The sequence below is a fragment of the Delphinapterus leucas genome, chromosome 18, assembly GCF_059928025.1.
Source record: "Delphinapterus leucas isolate spDelLeu-1000000601 "Yukka" chromosome 18, BTC_Dleu_Yukka2, whole genome shotgun sequence".
In the NCBI taxonomy this organism is placed as follows: Eukaryota; Metazoa; Chordata; class Mammalia; order Artiodactyla; family Monodontidae; genus Delphinapterus; species Delphinapterus leucas.
The window spans coordinates 44,496,653-44,523,532 of record NC_143146.1 but is presented as its reverse complement, the minus strand read 5'-3'; the positions used below and the strand labels follow the sequence as shown (position 1 = coordinate 44,523,532).

General features: G+C 38.5%; 1 pseudogene across 1 annotated transcript in view; it reads right to left on the bottom strand.

Moving 5' to 3' along the window:
- LOC111171088 (UDP-N-acetylglucosamine--peptide N-acetylglucosaminyltransferase 110 kDa subunit pseudogene) overlaps window positions 1–26,880 on the bottom strand; it is a 40,882-nt pseudogene that overhangs the window by 4,511 nt on the left and 9,491 nt on the right. The window contains exon 2 of the transcript XR_016388673.1: window positions 1–26,880. This exon is cut by the window's left edge and continues 4,511 nt beyond it. The product of XR_016388673.1 is annotated as a UDP-N-acetylglucosamine--peptide N-acetylglucosaminyltransferase 110 kDa subunit pseudogene (transcript).

The window sequence follows — 26,880 nt, the reverse complement described above, 5'->3', positions numbered from 1 at the left end:
CTTTGCTTATCTCAGTTTACGTTCTTTCTGATCTCTGGGCCCTGGTGATTTATCTCCCATGGAATGGAACAAGGAGGGGAACAAGTAGGGACAGTCCCTTCGAGCAGCGAGCGGCAGCATGCCTGGCACGTCCACAGCCTGCTCTCATGGGTGACTGCTTCCCACAGGTCCCCCTTTTTTATTTTTTAATTTTTGCTGCAAAATTATTCCATGAAGCTTAGTGCCGAGAGTAGTATATTGTTGCATGAGGATACGAAACAGACATGAGAAGATTATTATCAATAATAGGTAAATTATGGCCAGGGTAATAAATCCTGACAACCTTCCAGTAATCCAAGACTGATGGTTTAACCACTTTAAATGATCCAGTAAAGTTTGAATTACATCTTCTGGTGAAATATCATGAAGATGTGCATTTTGTATATCCTGAATTTCAGCATTTAATTTCTTAAGATCAAGACTAATATTATTATCTGACCAAACACTCAGCAGAGGCATTTTTACTTTTTCCCATTCCCAAATACAGTCATTGTACTTTTTAGGAGTAACACAAATCCATGTATACTTTGCATGACAAGCTAAACACATCCTCAATTTTAATGCTGCCATCTGATCTCCAATCTCCATAATTGCATTTTTAAATTCATCTAACCTGTTATTAATCTGTAAATCTATGTGACTTTGTAAAGATAAAGCAAGACTGGTATTTTGAGATAACTGATTAGCAAAGTGAGCATGATTAATACTCTGTGAAAGAGCAAGACTGGCAGTAGCTGCGGTAGCAGACAGAGCAGCCAAGGCAAGTAAACTTACTATTAGCCACCCAATAAAGCATCTCCTTCTCTGCAAGGCTTTAGAGAGTTCCATCCATGCCTGTACTCCAGTATCTTCATACCAAGGTTCTCTCAGATGTACAGGCACCATAACATATATGGGTTGCTTTAGTATAAGCACAGATTGCGTTCCTGCAGAAGGGAACATACAACTGCTAAAAATACAATTCACACAGCTAATATTATATCCTCCTTTGGAAGAATTACCAATGTTAATAGAACCAATCAAAAGTGTATATGGAGGAGCAACACAAGTTATAACAGGTGTATTGGAATAAGTTAGAGCTAGTTTCCATATATCCCAGTTCTTTTGAAATGTGATTGATAAACCTATCTATGAAGGGAATAGAAGAGATAAGAATTTACCCCTTGGTATAATCTATAGTACACCATATTTGGTTATTATTCCAAGATGCATTGCAACGTTCAAAATTGGATCCAGGAAAATTAACGGTCATAAAAGGAGGAAATTGATTTTTTGATTTTCTGTTAAGAATAGTAACCTTATGTCCAGCTATAAGTATCCCTTGTCCTCCAAGTAAACACTTCATACAGAAATAATTTCCTGAATCTTCACCTGTAACCTTGGCTATAGTAATAGTGGAATCCCTAAGTGGTGAGGCATATGAGATTCGACCTCTAATATTAATAGGTTGCCCATTTTTATACCAAATGATGGTATCCTTAAGATCCTCTCATCGGCTGGTAGCCAGGCATGTAAGAGTAATGTTGGTTCCTGTAAAACGAAGGATGCCTGGAGAGCCTGACAAACTAATTGATTGATCCGTTCCCTCATAAACATCTGTATGCTCATAACTAATAGCCTTTACACATCCAGTTTCCAGATTCAATGGGCTAAGACAGACAGGATAGGTACTAAACCAGTTAGTATAATTTACAGACATATTGATTTGTTTTATATTTCCAATAAGAGGCCCATAAACAGTATCATTGTAAAATACAGGAAACTCTGCTTCAGACCAAGATATGGGTTTTAATAGTGGAGGATCAGGTACATAGGCCCAGTAAGTTGCTGCATTAACAGAGGGAACACATGAAATGGCTGCCAACATAGCCAAAAATAAAGTTACAGGTGTAACAGGATTATTCTGTTGTTTCACTAACTCTTGACTCTTGAACTCGTGAAACCAATTGTTTAATTTGTCCCCAAGTTGGATCATCACTCCTTTGAGTCGTCCTGGCAAGTGGTCTCCTCTTCTTCTTTTTCTGAATCAACAGTGTCAAATTTTCGGGAGAGATGCAGAGCTTCTTCATCTTCTGAACTAGTTGTGGGCTGTGGCGAGCCATCTATTTGCTTGACTAAGCGCTCAGAAAGCCAGCGAGGTCCAGGCGCTGATCTGGGAAAGATATGCACGTGACCACGGCCCCAAATCAACACAGGATCAGGACCATGCCAAGTGCTGGTTAACGGATCTTTCCAGAGGACCTCCAGAGATTGAGAGGCCAATCTTGGCTCAGCCATCAACCTCTCCCCTGCAGACCGGCCAAATTTATCAACAGTGCGAAAATTTAAAATAAACAAAGCATGATTTATAAGGTTATGTGGTGTTGTTCTGTATAATTCCCCCTTTTTTATTTTTTCAATAGTTAGCTTTCAAGATCTATTTGCACGTTCTATAATACCTTGTCCTTGAGGGTTATATGGAATGCCTGTAATATGGGTAATTTGTAATGAATTACAAAATGTTGCAAAAGCAGCACTAGTGTAAGTGGGCCCGTTATCTGTTTTAATAATTTTGGGAAGGTTCGTGAAAGCAAAACAGTGTAATAAATGAGTGATAACATGTTTAGTAGCTTCTCCGGTCTGTGCTGTAGCACAGAGGAAACCAGAATAAGTATCAATAGTGACATGAACAAACTGTAATTTCCCACAAGACGGGATATGAGTAACATCCATTTGCCCTAAATGACTAGGTAATAATCCACGAGGATTAACACCATAATGTGGAACAGGAAGGTGAGGTAAGCACTGTGGGCATTGCTTAACAATTTGTCGGGCGGCTTCACGAGTAAGGGAAAATTGTTTGCGTAATGTAGCCGCCGACTGATGGTGTAAAGCACGCGATTGTTGTGCTGCTTGTGAAGCAGTTTGATCATAACTTACCATAATATGAGGGTGTCCAGGACATGCACCATGAGTATCAACAGTATGAAGATAATGAATGCAATACATTAGCCATTCTTGACAGCATGACGAACGGAAAGGAGGAGTACGGTAAATTGGGATATGTCCTGCTTTAGGGAAAAGAGATTGAGGAGGAGGAGTAACTTCAACTCTATTCTTGGGAGGAAAGTGCACAGGATAAAGGTCACGTTTAGATGGAGTTAAAACATCTGCTGTCACATTGTTTAGTCAATGGACCAGGCAAGTTAGAATGAGCACGGATATGTAGAGCTGCAACAGGACAATCGTGGGAACGAATAAGCTGTTGAAGCAAACGAAAAGAGGATGATAATTCAAGGTCATTAGTATGTCCTATGGTCGCAGTCTCCAGAAGAAATAATAAGCTAATAAGATATTTACTATCAGAAAACAAATTAAAAGATATAGAAGGCAAATGTTTAAAAGCCATAATGACAGCATACAGTTCAACACGTTGAGCTGAAGTCAAGGAAGTTTGTCTAATGAGTTTTGTTCCGTCGTCAATGATTACAGTATCCATTCCTGAAGAAGAACCGTCTGTAAAAACCAAAGATACATGAGGAATAGGCTGTTGCCTAATTATAGAAGGAAAGATAGGAGTTAAGTTTGCTGAATTGGATCAGTTTATCAGCAGGGTAATGGCATTCCAAGGTACCTGAAAATCCTGCAAGAGCAATACCCCATTAATTACTATGTTGAAAAAGCCAATTTTGTTGACTAACTGAATAAGGGATAATAATTTGAGAAGGTTCTGTATTTATAAGTTGTAAGCATCTAGTTCTACCTTGCATTATTAAATTACTAATAAGTTCATAATAAGGGTTAATAACTTTAGAGGGTGTAGATTCCATATGAATCTATTCAATAATTCCAACAGTTTGCCATAAGGCAGCAGTAGGCACATGAGGAGTTGGACAAATTATTAAGAAAATTGGAAGGTGAGTATGAACTCTAGTTAATTGTGTAGAACTGATAGATCTATTGACTATTTGTAAAGTTTGAAATCCTTCTGGAGTCATAGAGCGTGAAGAAGAAGGATCTAAGTCACCTTTAAGAATATCCAACAAAGGCTGTAACTGAGCAGTAGTAAGTTTTAAGGAAGCCCTTAGCCAATTAATATCTCCAAGTAATTTTTGAAAATCATTTCATGTTTTTAAATTATCAACTCAAATTTGCAGTTTTTGAGGCCTAATAGTAGTGTTATCAATATATTTTCCCAAATATAAAAATGGAGATTGTCTTTGAATTTTTTTTGAGGCAATGACCAAGCCAAATGATCGTAAGGATTGTTGTAAAAATTGAAAAGCAGTCTCTAATAAAGAAATATTATTAGTGGCTAAAAGTATATCATCCATATAATGTATGAGCTATAACGTTGGAAACCTTTTTCTCACAGGAGTCAAGGCCTGAGCCACATATTTTTGGCATAATGTAGGACAATTTGCCATGCCCTGAGGCTATATTTTCCATTGAAATCTCCTCATGGGTTCCTTAAAATATAAGGAAGGCAAGCTAAAAGCAAAATGTTTTCTATCTTCAGGAAACAAAGGAACAGTGAAAAAACAATCTTTTAAATCTATAACTAAAACATGATAATTGTGTAGTATGGCTGTTGGAGAGGGTAGGCCTGGTTGCAGAGCTCCCATTATTAGCATAGTTTTATTAACAGCTCTTAGATCCTGTAATAACCTATATTTTCCAGATTTTTTCTTGATAATAAAAATAGGAGTATTCCAAGTACTATTGGAAATTTCTAAATGCCCTAATTGTTCCAGTACTAATTGTTCTGCAGCTTCTAATTTCTCCGTTGTGAGGGGCCATTGGTCCACCCATACAGGGTCATCAGTCAGCCAAGTAATTGGATCAGCAGTGAGTGGAGGAGAATCCAAGGCCCCTAAGAAAAACCTAAACCTTGTCTATCATTTTTTATTTTCACATCAGTAGGATAGACAGTTCCTTGTTGATTTGTTCCCAGCCCTTTTGTGGGAAGAAATCCTTGATCCAACATCATATTAGAGACTTAAGAATTTGGACTATAAAGTAATACTCCCATTTTTTTTAATATATCTCGGCCCCAGAGGTTTAAAGTCAGCTCAGGCAAAACATAAGGCTGGAAGTATCCTGAATGGCCCTCACTATCTTGCCATAATAATAACTGACTACTTTGCACAGGAGAAGAACTTTGTCCTATTCCTTGAAATTGTGTAATAGTAGGACTAATGGGCCAATGTTTAGGCCAGTGTATCTGTGTCAAAACAGAGACATCAGCTCCAGTGTCTAACAAACCTGAAAAAACCTTTCCATTAATGGTTAATTTCATTTCTGGACGTTCTTTCCCTATCTTCTGAATCCAGTAGGCAGCATTAGATGATCCAAAAGCCTCTGTTTCTCTCTTTTGATGTTGTAAAATTTGTCCATGAGGTACAAAGGGCAAAAGTAGCAATTGTGCAATTTTATTTTCAGGAGAAATAGTTATTATATTTTTAATAGTTTGTGCTATGATTTTTATTTCTCCTTCGTAGCCAGAATCTATGACTCCTGGCATAATAGTTAAACCCTTCATGGTGACACTATTTGTTCCCAATAATAGTCCCATCAAACCCTTGGGTAAAGGTCCATAGATGCCCGTAGAGAGGGCCTCAGGACCCATTTCAGGAGTTAATACATATCGGGTGGAGGTACTGAGGTCCAGTCCTGCGCTTCCTGGTGTTGCTCTGGAGAGCGAGGATATTGTATGTTTTTGTTTCTGGTTAATGTCTGATTTATAATTTGAGAAGGATACATAGACATTGGCCCTATTGTTTGTTGGGGCCGGGGAAGGCCCCGGCAGGAGTTTCCCGACAGTGGTGTCCCATCCTTGTTGGCCACTGAGCGACAATCTCGTGCCCAATGCTTTCCCCTATTGCATCTAGGGCATAAACCAGGGATTTTCTGACCATCTGGAGGTTTTTGAGTAGGGAAGGAAGGACTTGGTTTAGAATTAAAAGATCTACATTCTCTAGCAAAATGACCTGCCTTTCTGCATTTAAAACAAGTCTTTGTTTTCTTTTGATTGTTTTTAAACCACACTTTAGTTAATGCTGCAACCATAGCAGCACCCTGTATATAAGCAGGCCCAATGTCTGCACAAAGGCGAATATTATCCTCCAATGTTACCCGTTTTCTCCAAGGTCGAATCGCAGCCTGACATGCATTATTAGCGTTTGCAAAAGTTAGTTGCTTAACTACAATTGTACCAGTGAGTCCATCCACAATGAGTCTCCCCACCGCCTGTAACAATCTATCTACAAAATCAGCATATGGTTCATTAGGTCCCTGTCTAATTTTTGAAAGATCCTCAGTTGTGTGTGTATAAGGTAATTTCCTCCAGGCTTCTAATGCTAAATGATGTATTTGAGGATAAGCAACAAAGGGATAAGTTAACTGATCTTGTAAAGAAATACATTGTCCTTCCCCAATCAGCATATTATAATCAACTGGAAAATTATGGGCCGCATTCTTTTCTGCTTGTTCAACAGCCCGTTCATAAAAATCAAACTTCCATATTAAATAATCTCCACCATTTAAACAAACTCGTGCTATAGATTTCCAATCAGCGGAGGGAAGAGCTTCTCCTGCAATAGCTTCTCCTGTCAACCATAGCAGTAGTAAAAGGGGCAGTGGGCCCATATTGAGCACAGGCAGATTTTAAATCTTTCAAAACTTTAAAAGGAAGAGCCCGATGCTCCCTAATAGCTTGTTGAGGATTATTAGGATCAGGTCTTTCTATGACAGGACAACAGAAAATAGGATCTTCTCCTCGTTTTATTGCTCCTTGTACAGCACGCTGCAAGGGACTGAGCATTTTTACAGATGTAGATTTTTGAGGAAGACAGTCCTTACTAATTTGAAGCTTTTTCACTGACTTATCTATCATAGCCATTAGAAAACCATCCTCAGGATATTTCTCTCTTTTATGTTTAAAAGCCTCATCTGTTAAGTCAAAATGTTCCTTTTCAGGCTTCCCTGGTGGTGCAGTGGTTGAGAGTCCGCCTGCCGATGCAGGGGACACGGGTTCGTGCCCCGGTCTGGGAAGATCCCACATGCCGCTCATCTGAAATATTTAAATTAATTAGCTCTTTCAGCTTATGAAGTGGCAAAGCAGTAGCTGATAATACAGTCTTTTCTTCTGTCAGAGGCTTATGTTTTTCTGACTTTACATTCAAATCAACACTATCTTTTATCAGATTCCACAAACGAAATGTAACAACAGGAGTATGAGTAGGCCCTCGAGACTCATAATAATTTTTTAAATCTCCAACTTTCTGCCAGATTTCTATGTCAAGAGAGCCGCCATTGGGAAACCAGGGAGATACATCACGGATATGCTGCAAAAACTCAGTCAGCTGTGAGGTAGAAACTTTATTACCCCGAGCTTTAAGCATCGAAAGTAAAACCTGAGCAAATAATTCACGCTCCTTTGAGCCATTTTGCCCCATCTTATTTTACTTCTGACTATTGCCTTATGCCTCTATTAGTTTCACTTTTACTCGCGGCCACACAAATTTTGCATAAGGGTTCTCTTACCTGCATTTCCTTTTTCTTTTAATTGCCTTCACGCTTCAGGTCCCTGTTCGGGCGCCACTTGCCGCGGACCAGCCGGAGAAAGAGGATTTCACCGCCCAGGGCCAGAAGGGATGGGGTAAGGAACTGAAGTAGCACCGACGATTGGGGTCAGAAGGACCAAGACAACTGATGGTTGCAAGGTAAATTTTATTGCGCTACAGTTGCAGATTATATAGACTAGAAAAGGGAAGGTTGCCAGACGGTGGTTTACATTATGTAAAGACTGTCTCGGCTCACGGTTAACTTCCCTGGAAGAAAACCCATAAAGCCAGAATCATCAAAAATAACCTGCACGTGCAAGGGGGAGACAGCTTTGCTTGTCTCATTTTACATTCTTTCTGATTTCTGGGCCCTGGTGATTTATCTCCCATGGAATGGAACAAGGAGGAGAACAAGTAGGGACAGTCCCTTCGAGCAGCAAGCGGCGGCATGCCTGGCATGTCCGTAGCCTGCTCTCAAGGCTGACTGCTTCCCACACATATGTTGGCTTGTTTAAGCCTCAAGCCCTCGATCCTTTGTGGAAATACAATAATTTCTTTCCTATGGTTTTCAATACCAAAAACTCAACTTCCAGAAGGGCTAAAGTCTAATTTGTACTCCAAACCAAGTAGCAGTGCAGTTCACTACTACTGAGGCTGAATCCATAAAGACTTCAAGACCACGTCCAGAAGACAAGTTATAATATATAATACCCTAGAATATCTGAAACATAATTATCATATACATAGCTGGTCCTTCAGAGCTTTTTACCTATAACGTTTTTTGATGAAAGTTATTTAATGTACTGGAGATAACTGTGACTTACTGATCAAATATTTGAATACTTATACATACCTGGGATTTCATTTCTGCTGAAAGAAAAAGGAAGAACAGGACTCACTTTAAAAAAAGCAAACTTTAGAAATGAAAGTAAAAATCTTATCACACACTATCACTTTTGGAAGCAGCATAGAGGGGCAGTCAACGGTAAAACACTGGTGAAACAGGTCAAAACTCTAGGCCAAAAATCCATTATTATTATCATCTGTGACAGTACCACAACTGTGCCCTTCATAATTAATAATCACTCCTAAGAATCTTCATTTGGCACCAGATGATGTGTTTAAGAGAAACACTCTGGGAGGTTTTGAATCAGAGTTGGTTTTTTGTTAGCCAAGTTACAGGAGAATTTTTAAAGTGGGGGCAAGGGAAGAAGGAAACGGACCAGAAAAAGAAGTTAAGCCATCATCTATAAACCAACAAAGCACTGATAGTCCCAAACATTATAGCAGACACTAAAATGAGTGATATAGGCTCAAGTGGTTTATAAAACCTATAAAAAGACTACACCAGCAAAGTCCCCATTTATCTGTAGGGTTCAGAAACTAAAACAAGGAATATTTTAGCTTAAAACCTTATCTCAAGAGAATCATATACACTTCACATGAATAAAAATACCTGAAACCAAACATTTTTAAAAGCTCCAATACCCAAAATATAAAGAAAAAAAATTATTCAGAAGACTCAATCAATCCATGATAATCACAAAATGGCTAGGCAATCTCTATCTCCCTTCCACACTAACCATCCATCCCATGGAAGACCAAGGGAGATCAGATCTTCCAGACTTACCTTCCAGACCTTCCAGACACCTGGCTGCTGCAAAATTCTATGGAGGCTCCTTGTGGAACAGCAGTTTCCCATCTCTTGTGTCTCTCCCTATCGTGATCATGCAGGAAGCAAGTCTGGCTATGCTATTTCTTATCATTGTCATCCATCTTCAACATGGTATTGTACAGATAAGGAGAAAGTAATTCCCTTTCCCCCAGAGGGTTGAGGCTCAGGTACAGGGGTAATTCTCTCGTGCACACAGTCATTATTTAGGCCGACTCAGTGACTTCAACAGGCTTAATCATGTGATCAGGTTTGTTGCCAGCTGCGTAATGTTCCCACATCTGTAGATAGAGCCTCTCTAGTTCCATTGTGTATTGTCTGGTGTTGAACAGAGGGCTGGATGTTCTCTGCTTCCAGACTTTGCCACGAATTTTCTTCAGGTATTCTCGATCAGTTCGCAGTTTCACAGCTACATCTTCAAATTCTTGTCTGTTTTTAGCAATAAGCTCAAGACAGCCTAAACAAGTGAGCTGGGAAGCTGCAACTCAGGAAGCAAGAGTCTCTCCTGGCATAGTCACCATGGGTGTCCCTGCCCAAAGGACATCCATCCCTGTGGTGTGTCCATTACAGAGTGGAGTGTCCAAGCAGACATCAGACAGCTGACCTCTCCGAACATGTTCCTCTTTAAGAGCAACAGGTGAAAAAATGATACGGTTCTGGGGAAGGCCCATATTTTGTGCATACTGTTGAATATTAGGTTCTCCTACTGCTGGAAAACGCAACAGACACAGTACACTATTGGGAACACCCTTCAGAATATTTGCCCACATCTGCAAAGTAGATGGGTCAATTTTATATAACTGATTAAAGTTACAGTACACAATGGCATCTTCCGGTAACCTGTACTGAGAACGTGTGGTTACAATAGTGGTACGGGGAACCTCCTCTCCAGTGGCAGCCTTATTGTTGATCAAGGTAGTTGCCAGCCCATTGCTAATACTGAATCCATTAATTGCTATCTGAATTTGTCCTCTGTTAATCATTTCAATAACTCCTTCTGCAATAGTATTCATTGGAATGACAGGCATATTAAGAGCTGTATTACTGCTGTCGGTGTTGTGTCCTCCATCAGGACATTTCATCTTGACAATTTTCACATCTGGTAGACTATCAAGAAATGCTTTGAGGTCGATGTCATTCAGCACAATCCGATTGTCATAAATGTGCCCATTGGACTTAAAATCGATGACTGCTTTTTTCTTCAGGTGAGGGAACATATTAGCATGATCACCAATAAAGAAAGTATGGGGCATATAAGCCAGTTTCTCAGAATACTGCTCAGCAACTTCAGCAGGTGAAGTTTCCTGATCAGTGATGATATAATCCATGAAAAGCGTGCCACTAGTCCCAGGGTACCCCAGCCACATTGCCTGAATAGGAGCTGGCCTGAGAGCAAAGAGTTCATTTTGAGCACCCCTGGTATAACCATTCATATTTACAAGGATGTGTATACCATCTTGATGGATGCAATCAGCTGCTTTCCCATTGCATGGAATCTGAGAAAGATCAATGAAATGATGGGCTTCTGCCATCACCTTCGCTCGGAAGTTTGTGCCATCATCTGGGCTCAGGGCATAATAGAATACCTCAAATTTATCAGGATTGTGCATGCCTGGAATAGACTGCATAAGATGAGAAGTAGGATGATTCCCAAAGTCAGAACTCACGTATCCTACACGCAGTCGACCATCACTGAGCTTCAAGTCTTTTGGATGTTCATACGGTGGTTTATGAAGGACATTTATGTTATCCAAGCAGAGGTTCCCATGCTTCTCAGCAATAGCCTTCCTGACGCCATGAGAAAGAGGATACAGCATACTATGATGAGGCTGCACAGAAGGCAACCTATTCTTCTCCAACTGGTCAGCCACAATGCTGACCAACTTCTTCATTTGCTCATCATGGTCTGTCCAATCAGAGACAATCTGCAGGCAATGAGCCAAATGACAATAAGCGTCAGGAAAATCAGGTTTAAGCTTCAGAGCAGTGCGATAAGAAGCAATTGCTTCTGGAATATTCCCTGAATCCTTGTGAGTGGAAGCCAGATTGCTGTGGGTATCCGCAAATGCAGGGTTAATCTGAATGGCACGAGTATAACACTGCAAGCCTCCCTGAACATCCTGCATCTCCTTTAGAGTGTTTCCCATGTTACAGTAGGCATCAGCAAAGGTAGGACTGATTCGAATAGCCTCCTTATAATGCATCAGAGCTTCCTGCAGTTTTCCCTGCTGCTGCAATACACTTGCTAAATTTGAATGGGCAGCAGCAAACTCTGGGAAGACTTCTAATGCTTTACGATACAAGCGAACTGCCTCTTCAATGTTTCCCTGTTCTCGTTCGATATTGGCTAGGTTATTCAGAGAGTCTGCATGGGTGGGACACAGCCGGAGAGCTGTATTATAACAAGCTTCTGCTTCGGCAACACTGCCCTTCTCTTTGAGAGCGTTGGCTAGGTTGCAGTAAACATCAGGGAAATGTGGTTGCAATTCAATAGCTCGCCTGTAGGTGTCTATTGCCAGATCTATCAGGCCTTGCTCATAGTATACACAAGCCAGGTTGGCATGTACCACTGCATGATTTGGACTCAAGCTTAGTGCACAAAGGTAAGCTGCCACAGCTCTGTCACAAATCCGTGCCTCTTTCAAGACATTTCCTAAATTGATATAAGCATCCAGAAAATTGGGGTCAAGGGTGACAGCCTTTTCAAAGTGATGAATTGCAAGCCAAATCTCCCCTTGTGCATTGAAAACACAGCCAAGATTACTCCAAGCTACCACAAAGTTCGGTTGCATCTCAATTGCTTTCAAATAACATGCCTTGGCTTCTTCCAAGCCACCCAGGGCTTTGAGCAGGTTCCCCAAGTCACTGCGAACACGGTACAAATCAGGATTGTACTGAAGAGCAGAGACGTAAGCTTGTACTGCCCCTTCCATGTCGCCTGCTGCCACCAAAGCAGCTGCCAGGTTAATATAACCATCGATGAAATCTGGTTTGAGACGCAATGCATGCCGGTAATGCTCAATTGCTTCCTGCAACTGCCCTGTTTCCTTGTACACATTCCCCAAATTCGAATAGGCTTCTGCCAGAATAGGGTTCTGTTTAATTGCCAGAGTACTAAAGTGGGCAGATCTGTCCAGCCTTTGACACTGGAAGTGTAGAGATGAAAGTAATAAAAGTACACCAGTGTTGTCTGCCTCTTGTCTCCAGAGCTGCATGCAGTGTCTCTCAGCTGCCTCAAAATCTCCTGCCTGATATTCTCGATGTGCCAACTCAGCTAACCCTTGGAAGGAAAGCATATGTTTCGTTGGTTCTGTGCTGTCAGCACAGAAGACGCCATCTGGAGCTTCTGGAGAGAGTGCGAAAAGGGGGTAATTGAGTCCTGCTGCCGCCACTACTGGCAAGAATGTTTCTAGAGGTAGCAAATACGAGGGCAGCAGCCATACCACTGCTTTGGCAGGCTTAAGCGGCGGCAACAGTTACAGGCACCGAACCTTAGGAACTCTGGTTGGCCATCTACCTCTCACGGTCTTGAAATCTTAATTCTTAACCCTGCCCTCTTCCACCATTTTTCTCCTACTCAGGGAATAAAAATTACCTATACATTTGCCTTAGAAGAAATCAAGTCAGTAGTCCACTTTTTAAAATTTTGTTTTCTGTCCAGTTGGAAATGAAATACATGATTGACTTTTCTTAATCATTCATATAGTCAATGAGGAAAACATTAGGGCCATGAATTTCAATACGGTAAGATCAGAAAATTTTAAATTGGCCTTCCCAAACCACTAATAAGTAACCAATATTTTATATAATGTTAAAATCTTAGAGACTGAGTTTGATATTTAAAAAGTTCTGAAAACATTAGCTAATTTTTCCTCATCATATTTCTCATGCCTCAAACCTGAGTATTACTTTTTTAAAAATAAATTTATTTTTATTTTGGCTATGTTGGGTCTTCAATGTTGTGTGCAGGCTTTCTCTAGTTGCGGCGAGCGGGGGCTACTCTTTGTTGCGGTGCCTGGGCTTCTCATCACAGTAGCTTCTATTGTTGTTCCACAACTCTATGGGTTCCTTTTTAGGTCCTACGAAGAACCCTAGAAATTAGTTCATGTAATTATAGGTTTTTGCAAAATTGTCAAAAGTGAGATATTTTAACTTCCATCAGGGAAGACCAGCATCTCTTTCTTTGCCAATTTTCCTTCTATCATATTCCGCTATGTTGGATCATATTGGAATGATTGGTTGGAATGGCCACCGGCTTTTTTGAAATCTGGCTAAGGATATATATATATATATATATTTTGCGTTCCGCAGGCCTCTCACAGTTGTGGCCTCTCCCGTTGCGGAGCACAGGCTCTGGACACGCAGGCTCAGCGGCCATGGCTCATGGGCCTAGCCGCTCCACGGCATGTGGGATCCTCCCAGACCGGGGCATGAACCCGTGTCCCTTGCATCGGCAGGCAGACTCTCAAACACTGTGCCACCAGAGAAGCCCTAAGGAGATGTTTTAAGTGAGGCTATTATGTGATTTTCAGACACCACCATATGTAATTGACTATATACTATCCCATTACAGGAATAACTTCCAGTACTCCTACTGACTACTCTACTGACTTAACTAGCACAAGACACAGAAGCATAAGGACAAAAACCACCTTACAATATAGCCATGTCTTGCACTTCACAGCTCTCAAAGCATGTGCATTTGAAGAAGAAAAAAAGAACTGAAAAGTATAAAACCATAAGCTATTCTGTGGAAAATTATTTCAATCATCAGGCATGTGAAAGATAAGTCAAACATTCAGTTCTCATCAATGCTTAGTCAAAACGGAAAGTTTCTTCTCTCAAGAATATACTCCAGGGGCTTCCCTGATGGCTCAGTGGTTAAGAAGCCACCTGTCAATGCAGTGGACACGGGTTCAAGTCCTGGTCCGGGAAGATCCCACATGACGTGGAGCAACTAAGCCCGTGCGCCACAACTACGGAGCCTGTGCTCTAGAGCCCGTGAGCCACACCTACTGAGCCTGCGAGCCACAACTACTGAAGCCTGCGTGCCTAGACCCTGTGCTCTACAACAAGAGAAGCCACCGCAATGAGAAGCCTGCGCACCGCAACAAAGAGTAGCTCCCACTTGCTGCAACTAGAGAAAGCCTGTGCACAGCAACAAAGACCCAACACAGCCAAAAATAAAGAAAGAAAGAAAGAAAGAAAGAAAGAAAGAAAGAAAGAATATATTCCATCAATAATGTGTGTAATGGAATGGTGTGAATGAGTATTTTATCAGAATTCCTGTTATGCACAAACCTATAGCAGTACTGAAATCAGTAATGCATTTATAATAGTAAATATTTATGAGGAAGTAATCCATAGAGGTTTTCTTAAAGTTAACAATGAAAATTAATGTGACATTATCAATAATAAATTGTGAGGCTGAAATAAACTTTTCTAAACTATTAATAACTAAAAGCAAATTCTAATCAACCATGTTAAAAGAAATCTATGTCTATAAACTACAAAGTTTATTTCTTAAAATTTTATTTCTAAAATAGATAAACTGTCATATAAGGAGGCAGTTAAAGAATATATAGATAAAAGAGTGGGGAAAAAGTTTTATAGAGACACATCTGGCAGTAGTTAATTTTTAAATGTCATTTTTCTAGATTTTGTGACACCTATAGTATTGATATTTGAAAGCATTTAAAAAATTGTAATTTGAAGATTTGCTACTTCCAGGTAGAATAAAATATTTTGAAGCAAAACAACGTCTCCACTGAGAAAAACAAAAAAAAGCCAAATAAAATAGCCAGCATTCAATCAAAAAGTTCTAGACATACCAAGAGATAGAATCATATGACTAAAATTCTAAGAAAAGAACAGATAATACACAAATATTTATATAAGACATTGTGTATCTTTATCAGGAAAAGTCTTTATCAATAAAATACTTTAAAATCATCAGAATATTATATTTTATTTATTTGTATATTTTATTTATATATAGATATTTATATATTTATATAAAGAACTTAAAGATAAAGCCCTAGTTAAGGAAGTGACAATAGCAGTAGCAGTGGGAGTGAAAAGAAATGGTTATATTCAAGCATATTTTGTCAGTAAAAGTCCAAGATCAGATGTCTGACTGCATACATGGGACAGATAGATGGAGTGGGAAAAATCAAAGTTAACTATAGAGGTTCTAGTGAAGATGGGGTTGCCATCACCCAACCCAAGGGGTTGCGATCATCCCCAAGGTCTAGGAGGCTCAAAGGGAAGGTTATGGTCAGCGGAAAAGTTAATTGGTGGGAAAATAAAACTCCCAGTCTCTCCATCTCCTTATACCAGTTTTTTTTTTAAACATCTTTATTGAAGTAGAATTGCTTTACAATGGTGTGTTAGTTTCTGCTTTATAACAAAGTAAATCAGTTATACATATACATATGTCCCCATATCTCTTCCCTCTTGAATCTCCCTCCCTCCCAACCTCCCTATCCCACCCCTCTAGGTGGTCACAAAGCACCAAGCTGATCTCTCTGTGCTATGCGGCTGCTTCCCTCTAGCTATCTATTCCTTATACTAGTTTTGTTTTTCTGCTCATATACGTAGCAGCATTTCATTCAAGGGGAAAGTCATTGATATGACTGGTCAAATTAAACAACATAGTTCAAGGCACATTTACAGTGGTTACTTCCTCCACAATTTAGAAAGTCACGTTCACAATTTCCCTCTTCCTACACCGTGGAACACATTGGTCATTCCTCCAAAGTTTCCACTCCATAGAGTGCACCAGAGAGGACGTTAGCTCAGAACTGAGAGCCTGGCATGAGATGGTGTCAGCCCCACGTAGAGCTCTGGCATAAGTTATAACCCAACCCAGCTCTACAGAGAGCTCTGCATGGAATCTTGGGAGTAAACTCAGCCATAATAATGTGATTCTGTTTTTCATTTGGTTTTCTTCCTTGCTTAACTTTCCCTGGCCACTCTGACAAACAAACTTTCAGGCATTCCTGGGCCACTCACTAACTTTATTCCATTTAACGTCATTCAGATTCCCAAGAAAATTACTAACAATAAGGAGGGAAATTTAGAACATGGTGAGTTTTAGATGCCTGAAATATATAGGTAATTGAATCCAGTTAAGTAGCAAATTATCTGGATCTCAAATATGCCAGTAGAATAGCAGACTAAGCTCAATTTAATGTACTCTTACTGGAGACACATGTAAATTCTGGGTCAATTTTGAAAAAATTAAAAGCACATAGCTGAGATTAAAATAAAGAAAGGAACACTGCATGTTTCAGAAAGTAACAGAGAAATTAAATCCAGAGAAATAAGAGCAGACTGATGTCTATGGGTTCTGTTCCTTAGTATAGGCCTTATGTAAATAGGGGCTGGAGCTAGAAATCTAACATTACCTTGAGGCCAGGAATTTAGACTCAGGATGGAACAATATTGAGGAGTTGGTACAGATATCCTACAGAAATTTCATGAGGAACTGCTTAGTCCATTAAGAGGGCCAAGGGAGGTGGTGAGGAAGATTGGTATCTCTTGAAAACCTTCAGGTACAGAAAACATCAACACCTCTGAAAAGTAGGCCTGTCCTTCCCAGAGTTGTGATGGCCAGGTTGTCACTAACCTGTAAGGCCCTGTATGAATCAGAAACTGCAAGGAGAATAGTTCAAAGAAAAACAGATGCAGGATGGGTGTGGCAATAAATCCTAGGACCCTACCAAAAACAAAATTAAAACCACTCTAAAGGGAAATTTTAACAAACCACAGCAGATAGTATCCTAACCAGAATAGAATAATAATTCTGAGGAAGTTACTTCAGTTATTTAAGTAATATTCAATGCATTTCCATGGCCAGGCCCTTTTGAAGAATTCTAAAACATATACAAACAATTCATTTACATCTTATATCCCAACATCCAGAGCAAAATTCGCTTAAGAACTGTACTGGTGGAAATTGGGCAGCACTATGGAGACAATAAAAAGGTGTTTATCATCAAAAAACGTGAAGGTAAGAAAGATAATGTCTAATTTTTAATTATCCTGTGGTTTATTGAAATCTTTTGGAAACCCAAAATAGAGAAAACCTAGGAGGAAATGAAGATTTAAATAGAGATTTATCAACTCATCTATAAAAGCTTTATTAATCTCTTCTTTTAATAACATTCCTGAGAGGTATAAATGTGTCCAGTGATAGGGTTGAATAAGCCTGAGAGAATTTCAATTGTTTACTATTCTTGGTCAGCTATTAAGACCTTTCAGGAGCATCTTGATTTTCATGGCATCACCCAACAAAAAGCAGGATATTTTACAGAAAGTCCTGGTCCACTTTTTGGCTTGATTTTGTGTTTATGTTTTTGTTTTTTTCACATTGGGCGGTACATTAGGCTACCTATTGCATACTCCCTCATTCATGCATGCATTTATCGAAACAATATTTACTGAGTTGAGATATTTAATTAACACTCAATAAATGATGTTTAGATGAATGAATGCGCTTTTTATCAAAGTAAATGTAAGTACTGAGAAAAATTACAGAATGTATGATCCCAGCCCCACAAAAGCTTATAACTGTGTTGAGGATATAACATACGTTGTTGAAGTAACTAATATATCATATTGGCCAGTTTCTAAGTTCAAAAATGAGTTTTTATAAATAATCAGAGCCTAAGGAGGACAAAGAAGTTCATTATGGGTTGAATCTATTAATAAATGTACCTTTCAGATGAGATTTGAGATTGACCTTAAAGAAAGAAGAGGACTTAGATATATGAACAGAGAACAAAAAAGGCATGGTGATAGCATGTGCATAGATAGTGTGGCCAATATTTATGTTCTTCATTAAATATAGTCAGAGATAACCCAAATGTAACTGTTTCCATGGGTCCATTCTCAGTATTCAAACAAAACGGCAAATCCTATCTTAGTAAAAATAATGAAAAACACAGTCTTTAACAAAGAGATTGTGAAGGAAAGGGGGAGAGAAAGGCTTGCATCCCACACCACACAACAAAACTTATTTAATTATTTATTTAATTTTCTCCCTCTGAAAATTTCCTCTCCCTCTCTCTGTACATCTCTCTTCTCCCATATCTGGCCACACTCTACCAGCCATCTTTCCAGAACTCTCCATCCTAGTTTTATTATGCCACAATTTAAACATCTCACTCTCCATCCTAGTTTTATTATGCCACAATTTAAACATCTCACAGGTCTCCAGGATGCATCCCCATCATTATTCCACAAAGACAAACAAAGGACACTTCTCAGGATCACGTTTCTTTGAAGGAAGAGGTCATAAGGAGTGATTATAAATAATATAAGGTGGAGAGCAGTGACTTAAAATACCATTTTTCCTCTTAGACTGTGAAGACAGGGAACTTTGGGAAACTAGAAAATCTAGAAAGGATTCATTGATAATTAATTTTCAATGAATAAAATAAAATGTAATAATATGGCTAAACTCTGACAGATTAACTTTTTCAAAAGTTGATTTCACACACCTTCACTACTGGGATGTTTGATAAACACAACCTTCCTTCTTTACTTTCTTCTTTCTTTGCAGATACTGGCACCAAACTTTCAAACAATAAGAACCTTCCCATAAGTCCCTTGCCAGGCAAGATTACGGTATAACAATCCAAACAAATTTTTGAAGAAGATAACTGGCTGAAAGCACAAGAAAAGAGCTGGGTTTCTCTTATTCAACAGTCACATAATGAGTAATGTGGGAATTGGTTTAAAATGTCTCTCTCCATGAGGGGCTAAGGTTAAGATTAGAACTTCTGAGGCCAGAAGAGCAAAATAACTACAACAATCCACATATTTTCAAGAGCCGCCCTTTGGATGTGAGGGATTGATTTTTCCCACTATTTTTTCAGCAACACAACTGGTGTCTTTATTAAATGACCTAAGAGAATACAGTATGGCCAAGAAGGCTTAGGTTTCCTTAGCCCCAAGTCAGATATTCTCAAGTGACTGTCCACTCAAATTAAAAAGAGAGATTTACAAGAGAAAACTGGATACAACTGAGTGTACTTTTATTTCAACCTTTTACCTGATTTTTTTGTTTTGTTTTCAATTCTCCACTGAAGTGCCTACATTAATATATTTTTAAGAACATTTCCTTAAGTTGAAGTATTCATTCAGTATATTCATTTACTATAATTTAGAAAAGCCAAATGACTTAGGCAAATTCATTTCTACATTGCCACAGCAGTGTATTGTGAACTAAATGACACCTGGCAGTTCTTTACTCAGATACTAACTCAATTAGAAGGCAGAACAAGGATACCTACCCATTCAGGGAAGGAAAGGTCAATTAGCCTCTGTAGCTGTCTTAGGTCTCTTATCATCACAGTAACAAATTGAAGACTAAAAACTGTATGATCATCTCAATAGATTCAGAAAAAGCTTTTGAAAAAAATTCAATATTCATTCATGGTAAAAACTCTCCAGAAAGTGGGCACAGAGGGAACATACCTCAACATAATAAAGGCCATATATGACAAGCCCATAACTAACATACTCAATGGTGAAAAGCTGAAAGCATTTCCCCTAAGATCAGGAACAAGACAAGGATGCCCACTCTCACCACTTTTATTGAACGTAGTTTTGGAAGTCCTAGCCACAGCAATCAGACACGAAAAAGCAAATAAATAAAAGGAGTCCAAAATGGAAAGGAAAAAGTAAAACTGTCACTGTTTGCAGATGTCATGATACATAGAAAATCTGAAAGGCACCAACAAAAACTATTAGAGCTCAAAAATGAACTTGGTAAATTTGCAGGATACAAAATTTATATATAGAAATCTATTGTATTTCTATACACTAACAGTTAACTACCAGAAAGAGAAATTAAGAAACAATACCATTTAAAATTGCATAAAAAAGAATAAAATACCTAAGAATAAACCTGCCTAAGGAGGTAAAAGACCTGTACCCAGGAAACTATATGACACTGATAAAAGAAATTAAAGATGACACAAACAGCTGGAAAGGTATACCATGGTCATGGATTGGAAGAATTAATATTGTTAAAATGACCATCATACCCAAGGAAATCTACGGATTCAATGCAGTCTGTATCAATATATCAAGGGCATTTTCCACAGAACAAATAATTTTAAAGTTTGTATGGAAACACAAAAGATCCTGAATAGCTAAAACAACCTTGAGAAAGAACACAACTGGAGGAATCATGCTCCCTGGCTTCAGACTGTGCTACAAACCTACAGTAATCAAAACAGTATGGTATTGGCACAAAAACATCGATCACTGGAACGGAATAGAGAGCCCAGAAAGAAACCCATGCACTTATGGTCAATGAATCTATGACAAAGGAGGCAAGAATATGCAATGGAGAAAAGTCTGGGCTTCCTTAGGGACGGTTTCATCAATTAATTTGTTTTCTTAAATGGACCATACCTTTCCATGTCTTTGTATACCCTGTGATATTTTTGGTTGAAAATTTGGCTTTCAAATATTATAATGTGGTGTCTATGGAAATCAAATTCTCCCACTTTCCCAGGGTTTTCCAGGCTTTTGATTGTTGAAGGCTGTAGTAGTCTGTTTGTTTAGGGACCTTTCCAAACTATTTTTGCAATGACTGTATTCCTTATCATATGTAGGCACTGAAGTCTCTGTTCCTTTAGTTCACGTTTAGCTAATGTTTTGACAGAGATTTCCTTGGATTTCTCCACCTAAAACAAACAAAAACAAATATACACGAGCACATCCACATGCACACTCAAAACCACACACCTCTCCCCAGTGTGCAGATTGCTGGGTCACTCCTTCAAGATTTAGCTGACCTGAATTGAGTTCAGGGCTCAGCCCATGGTAAAAACTTAGAGACTCCTTTGGTGTTTTCAGAACATGCATCTTATCTTGAGTATGCATGTGGCTTTCTTAATTTCTCTGGACACGTGTACTTTTTGTATGTTCTAAGTTCCCAAAGAATCTCCCCCAACTTTTGCTCCTGCATCTTATGTGGTCTATTGTATTTCAATGCACAGTCTTCCGCCCCAGCCTTCTGTGCTTTGTTAGTTCACCTTGCACTTTTTTTGAGCAATGACCGCTGCTTTTCCAGACTGTGTTCCAAGTTAGCTAAGACAGAGATAAGCACCTTGTGTCAGTCCTTCAGGTAGCTCCCAGACAGGTTAGAACAGATACGCATAATAATCTGAGTGTACAGTCTCTTCTGCTCCCTCCTGAAGCAGGATTGAGGGTCCCATACTAGGAATGGTCTGCTGCTACTTTAAGACTATCACTGCATTAAGACTCCACCATTTTAAGACCATCACTACACTAACAGTGGATGGGGCAAGGGCAAGTAAAAATGCCACAGAGCTTTCCTGCCATTTTCAAATTGCCTCTTCCCTGGTTCAGCATGTGTTTGGTTGCTGTAAATCTTTGGCTGATTTCAGGACTAAGAGAAACTCAAATAACCCCACAACAAGAAACAGTATAATCAAACTCTCAGAAGCCAAAAGACAGAGAAAGAATCTTTTCTCCCAAAGGAGAAAGAAAAAAGAAATTTGTTACAAAGCAGGGATCCTCAAAAAGATTAATAGCTAATTTCCTATCTGAAATGACAGAAGCAAGAGGCCAGACATATTTAAAGCGCTGAAAGAAAAAACTGTCCACCAAGAATTCTATATTTGGCCAAACTGGTTTCAAAACTTAGGGAGAAATTAACACATTCCCAGATGAACAAAGGCTGAGGGCGTTTGCTTTACAACTTCCTACCACTGCCCTATGAGAAATGCTAAATTGAACCTTCAGGTTGAAATGAAAGGACACTAGACAGCAACTTGAAGCTGTATAAAGAAATAGAAATCTCCAGTAAAGATAAATCCATGGGCAAATACTAAAGCCAGTATTGTGTTATTGGCTTGTAACTCTACTTTTTATTTCTTACATGATTGAAACAACAAATGCATAAAATAATCATAAATCCATGTTATTGGGCTCACAAAGTATAAAGGTGTAATTTGTGACAACAATAATGTAAAGAGGAGGAATGGAACTGTAGAGGAACAGAGTTTCTGTGTGCTACTGAAGTTGGTTTCAATTCAAATTATATTGTTTTAACTTTAGAATGGTAAATGTAATCTTCTTGATAACCACAAAGAAAATATCAATAGACTATATGCAAAAAGAAATGAAAAGGGAATCAAGAGTTCACTAAAAGAAAATCGGCTAAGCACAGAAGAAGTCAGTAATGCAGTAAATGAGGGACAAAAAATTCATAAGACATACAGAAAACAAGCAGGAAACAGACAGAATTAAGTTCTTCCTCATCAGTAATTTTTGAAAAAGTAAGTGGATTAAGCTCTCCAATAAAAATATAAACATTGGCAGAATGGAGTTTAAAAACAACCATAATCCAAGTATATGCTGTCCACAAAAAACTCACTTGATTTCAAAAGACACAAGTTGGTTGAAAGTTAAAGCATAGACTAAAATATCCCATGCAAATAGTAAAAAAAAAAAATAAAGAGAGAGAGAAAAAGGAAGGAAGGAAGGAAGGAAGGAAGATAGATCTGGGATGGCTACTTTAATATCACACAAAATAAACTGTAAATCAAAAACTATCACAAGAGGAAAAGAAGGCCACTATATGTTGATAACAAGTTCAATCTATCAAGAAGATATAACAACTATAAACATATATGTACCAAACAACCCCAAAATATGTGAAGCAAACATGACAGAATTGAAGGAAGAAATATATAGTTCTAAAATAATAGTTGGAGATCAATACCTTGCTTTCAATAATGGATAACACATCTAGACAGAGGATCAGTAGAGAGGTAGGGGGACTGAATAACACATTTAACCAACTAAACCTAACAGCCATACATAGATCACTCCACTCAACAACAGCAGAATACACATTTTTCTCAAGTACACATGGAACATTCTCCAGGAAAGACCATATGTTAGGCCACAATACAAGTACCAATACATTTTTAAGAAATTGAAATCATACAAAGTATCTTCTTTAGCCACAGTGAAATGAAGGTAGAAATCAATAACAGAACCATTGGCAGCCATTTCCCATCATGCCTGCCACACATGATATAAAGCAATGAAGGGATAAACATATTTTACCATTTAGAAAAGTGGGAAAGAGGACATACCATTGACACAGAGTGTATGCTGTTTCCCGTTGTCAGGGATAGAAATAAATTAGCATCATTTATTCATTAGTGTGTTAATTTCTTGGTCAATCATTGGGTAGCCAGCGTTTCTGCCTGATGGGAAGATTTCCTATACTCAGTGTTGAATGGAGCCAACCTTGAAAGGGACATTTAAAAGGATTATACTGTGATGGGCTTCGCAGTACCCTTCCTCCTATGCCAGTATTTAGGCTGGGGTATTTCCATGGAGTGTGTACAATCGTAGGCCCCAGGTCACCAGAATTTAGTTTGATCCCTTTTGTTAATACATTCCCTCAGTACTTTGTCTTTTGTATCCTTTTGCATTTACTTCATTCTTTATTATCACTGCAAAACAACTTTGTTTCCTGTTCAGTTGCCAAAAAGTGGATATCGATATCTCCTGAGTTTTACACATCACAGATCAGTTTTACATATCAGGGACAGAGACAGAAACTATTTCCAATGACTTTGAGACATACTTTGAACATGTGATTAACATGTGGAGTGCTGAAATGTGTGTCGAGCTCATTATACTTGCTCTAAAGATTTAAAAATCTTTATCTTTGAATAGTTTTCCTGTACTGTCCCTTTGTGTCAGACTGTAATGTGCAGTCTGACATCTTCAAATAATGTGGCTTTGTAACCAATTATTTACATGTTGTTTTATCCACAGAGAATCTTTTTTTTAAAATAAATTTATTTATTATTTATTTTTGGCTGTGTTGAGTCTTTGTTGCTGCACACGGGCTTTCTCTAGTTGGGGTGAGCGGGGGCTACTCTTCGTTGTGGTGTGCGGGCTCCTCATTGCTGTGGCTTCTCTTGTTGCGGAGCATGGGCTCTAGGTGCTGGGGCTTCAGTAGTTGTGGCACGCAGGCTTCAGTAGTTGTGGCTCATGGGCCCTAGAGCACAGGCTCAGTAGTTGTGGCACATGGGCTTAGCTGCTCCGTGGCATGTGGGATCTTCCCGGACCAGGGCTCAAATGCATGTCCCCTGCACTGGCAGGCAGATTCCCAACCACTGTGCCACCAGGAAAGTCCCCACACAGAGAATCTTAAGGTCAAAACATACAACTCGATTAATTACACTTCCTCCTGTTCACATTTCCCTCATCTTTTCTTCATCTTCTGTCTATGTTTCCTTGGCCCTGTTTATATTAAGTGCTTTTGCCATTATATTTGATTGTCTGTATTCCGGTGAGTTACCACACTGCTTTATGAGACACGGTAGGATATAAATGCATTTAAGTAATATATATGTGTGTGTATGTGTGTGTGTGTGTGTAGTTTGCTTGACTGCAGTGTTTTTTTTGTTTTCTGTACTGAATTCATTAGCATGGGTTGGTATAAAATTTAGCATAGGTCAATATGTAATTTGTAAACTAATAAAGTCTTAAAAGTGAGGAATTAAGTCTTTTAAATTTAATTATTTATTGCAAAGAGCAGAATAGCATACATAAACAGGTGCCTAATGAAAACTTGTATTGTAATTTAGAACTCTCATGAACACCTATTTTTTTGTTCTTCTAATGGTATGATAGTAGGCCATTTGATTATTTTTATTTTTATGGCTTTAACTTTAGAAAAATGAAATATTCGTAAATTTTAAAAAGTATTTTTCTTTATTTGATGGGGGTGGGATACTGGAGAAATGAAAGGTCAAACACCTATTGAGGAATCCATACTTGTCTATATATTGTGTACTTTTATTTCAATAACTGATTTAAAATTCCTAAAAGGATGCTATAAGTTATTATGCCATTTTACAGACTGAATTAAGTGAATTTCAGGGAGGTATGAAACTTGCCTAAGGCTATCGAGCTGCCAAGTGGTAGAAGTGAGAATTAAATCCAGGTATACCTATTGCCAAAGTTTCTGCTCATTTCTTTACATCATCCACTTTTAATAGCCAATGCTTTCCTGCTTACAAATATGACTGAGGTTTCCAGACAGTCAACATTGCTTTTTAATCAGATAGAAAAATTACTGTTGATTCTCTAAAGACATATTCCTTTTCCATTAAGTGACTTTAGTTGTCCAAATAATACTTCCAGACAGTAGTAATCATACAGTTGGAGACTAAGAACAGAACTCAGGGATGTGTCTAGCAGTCAGTAAAGACCAACTGGGCTCACTGATGATATTTACAGTCATTTCCTCTAGACTAACATAATCTTATTAATAAGAACCTAATAATTCACAGTACTGCCCTTGCCTGATTGTTTGTTCTTCTCCCTCTATCACTCTCTCTTTCCCCATATTATTATTTTTTTGGACAATTTTTGGTGAATTAAATTCAGGGATTAATATTCAGGAGTACTAGTCACAAAAGCAGAGAATCTTAGCTCACACCAAAGGAAGAAAATAGAGAAAAAGTATAAACTATATGAATACACACACATACACACATGTACCAACTATATGTTGCGCTTCTCCAAAATCTATTCGGTATCTGCACATTTATTGTATATTAGCAGTAAGACTAGAAATGAGCGTAACGCTCTGTTTACAAGATACAGAAAACAAACCCAAATATGGAAATTACTAGCAATGAGAATGGGGAAAAAAGACTACAACAGGAATCTAGATGATATTTTTGTTTCCTAGCTATGATGCCAAATATTGAACTTTCAACTTGAGACAAGGAGGCCATAAAAAGTTGTATTAGTTTCCTAGAGCTGCCATGACAAAGTACCAGAGACTGAAGAGGTTAAACAACAGAAATTTACTCACTCACAGGTCTAGAGGCTAGAAATCTGAGACAAGGTGTCAACAGGATTGATTTCTTCTGAGGTATCTCTTCTTGGTTTGCAGAAGCCATGTTTCCCTTTGGTCTTCACATGGTCTTCTCTCTGTGCATGTCTGTGTCCTAATATTTTCTTTTTATAAGGGCACCAGTCATATTGGATTAGAGCCCACCCATGTGACCTCATTTGACCTCAATTACCTATTTAAGGGCCTTATCTCCAAATACAGCCATATTACGAGGTATTGGGGGTTAAGACTTCCACATATTAACTTGAGTAGGACACAATTCAGCTGATAACAGAAGGTAAGAGTAATTTAAGTAAGTAACTACTGTTTACAGTGAGTTGCTTAAGGATATGAATTTACTCAAGAAAAACAAGAAGAAATTACATAACACTGTATGTTATACAAAGATATTAAATAAATCATCATAACATCCTGTGAGATGGGCATCAAATTAGACTAAGCAAGATTAAGCAACTTATCCAGAATTGTATAGCTGGTACTTTCCAGAATTTAAACCAGACATTTTCCCAATTCCATTCTACATTATATCTTCATTTCATTATTTGAAATGAATTTTGAGTCTTCATTTTGCTTAGTTTCTGAAGTTATATGGGGATAGAATGGAGTTGGATATTTTCAGTGACATTCACACATGGGGAAGGAAATTGAGTCCAGAAGTTTCCGTGATGTTTCCATGGAGAACG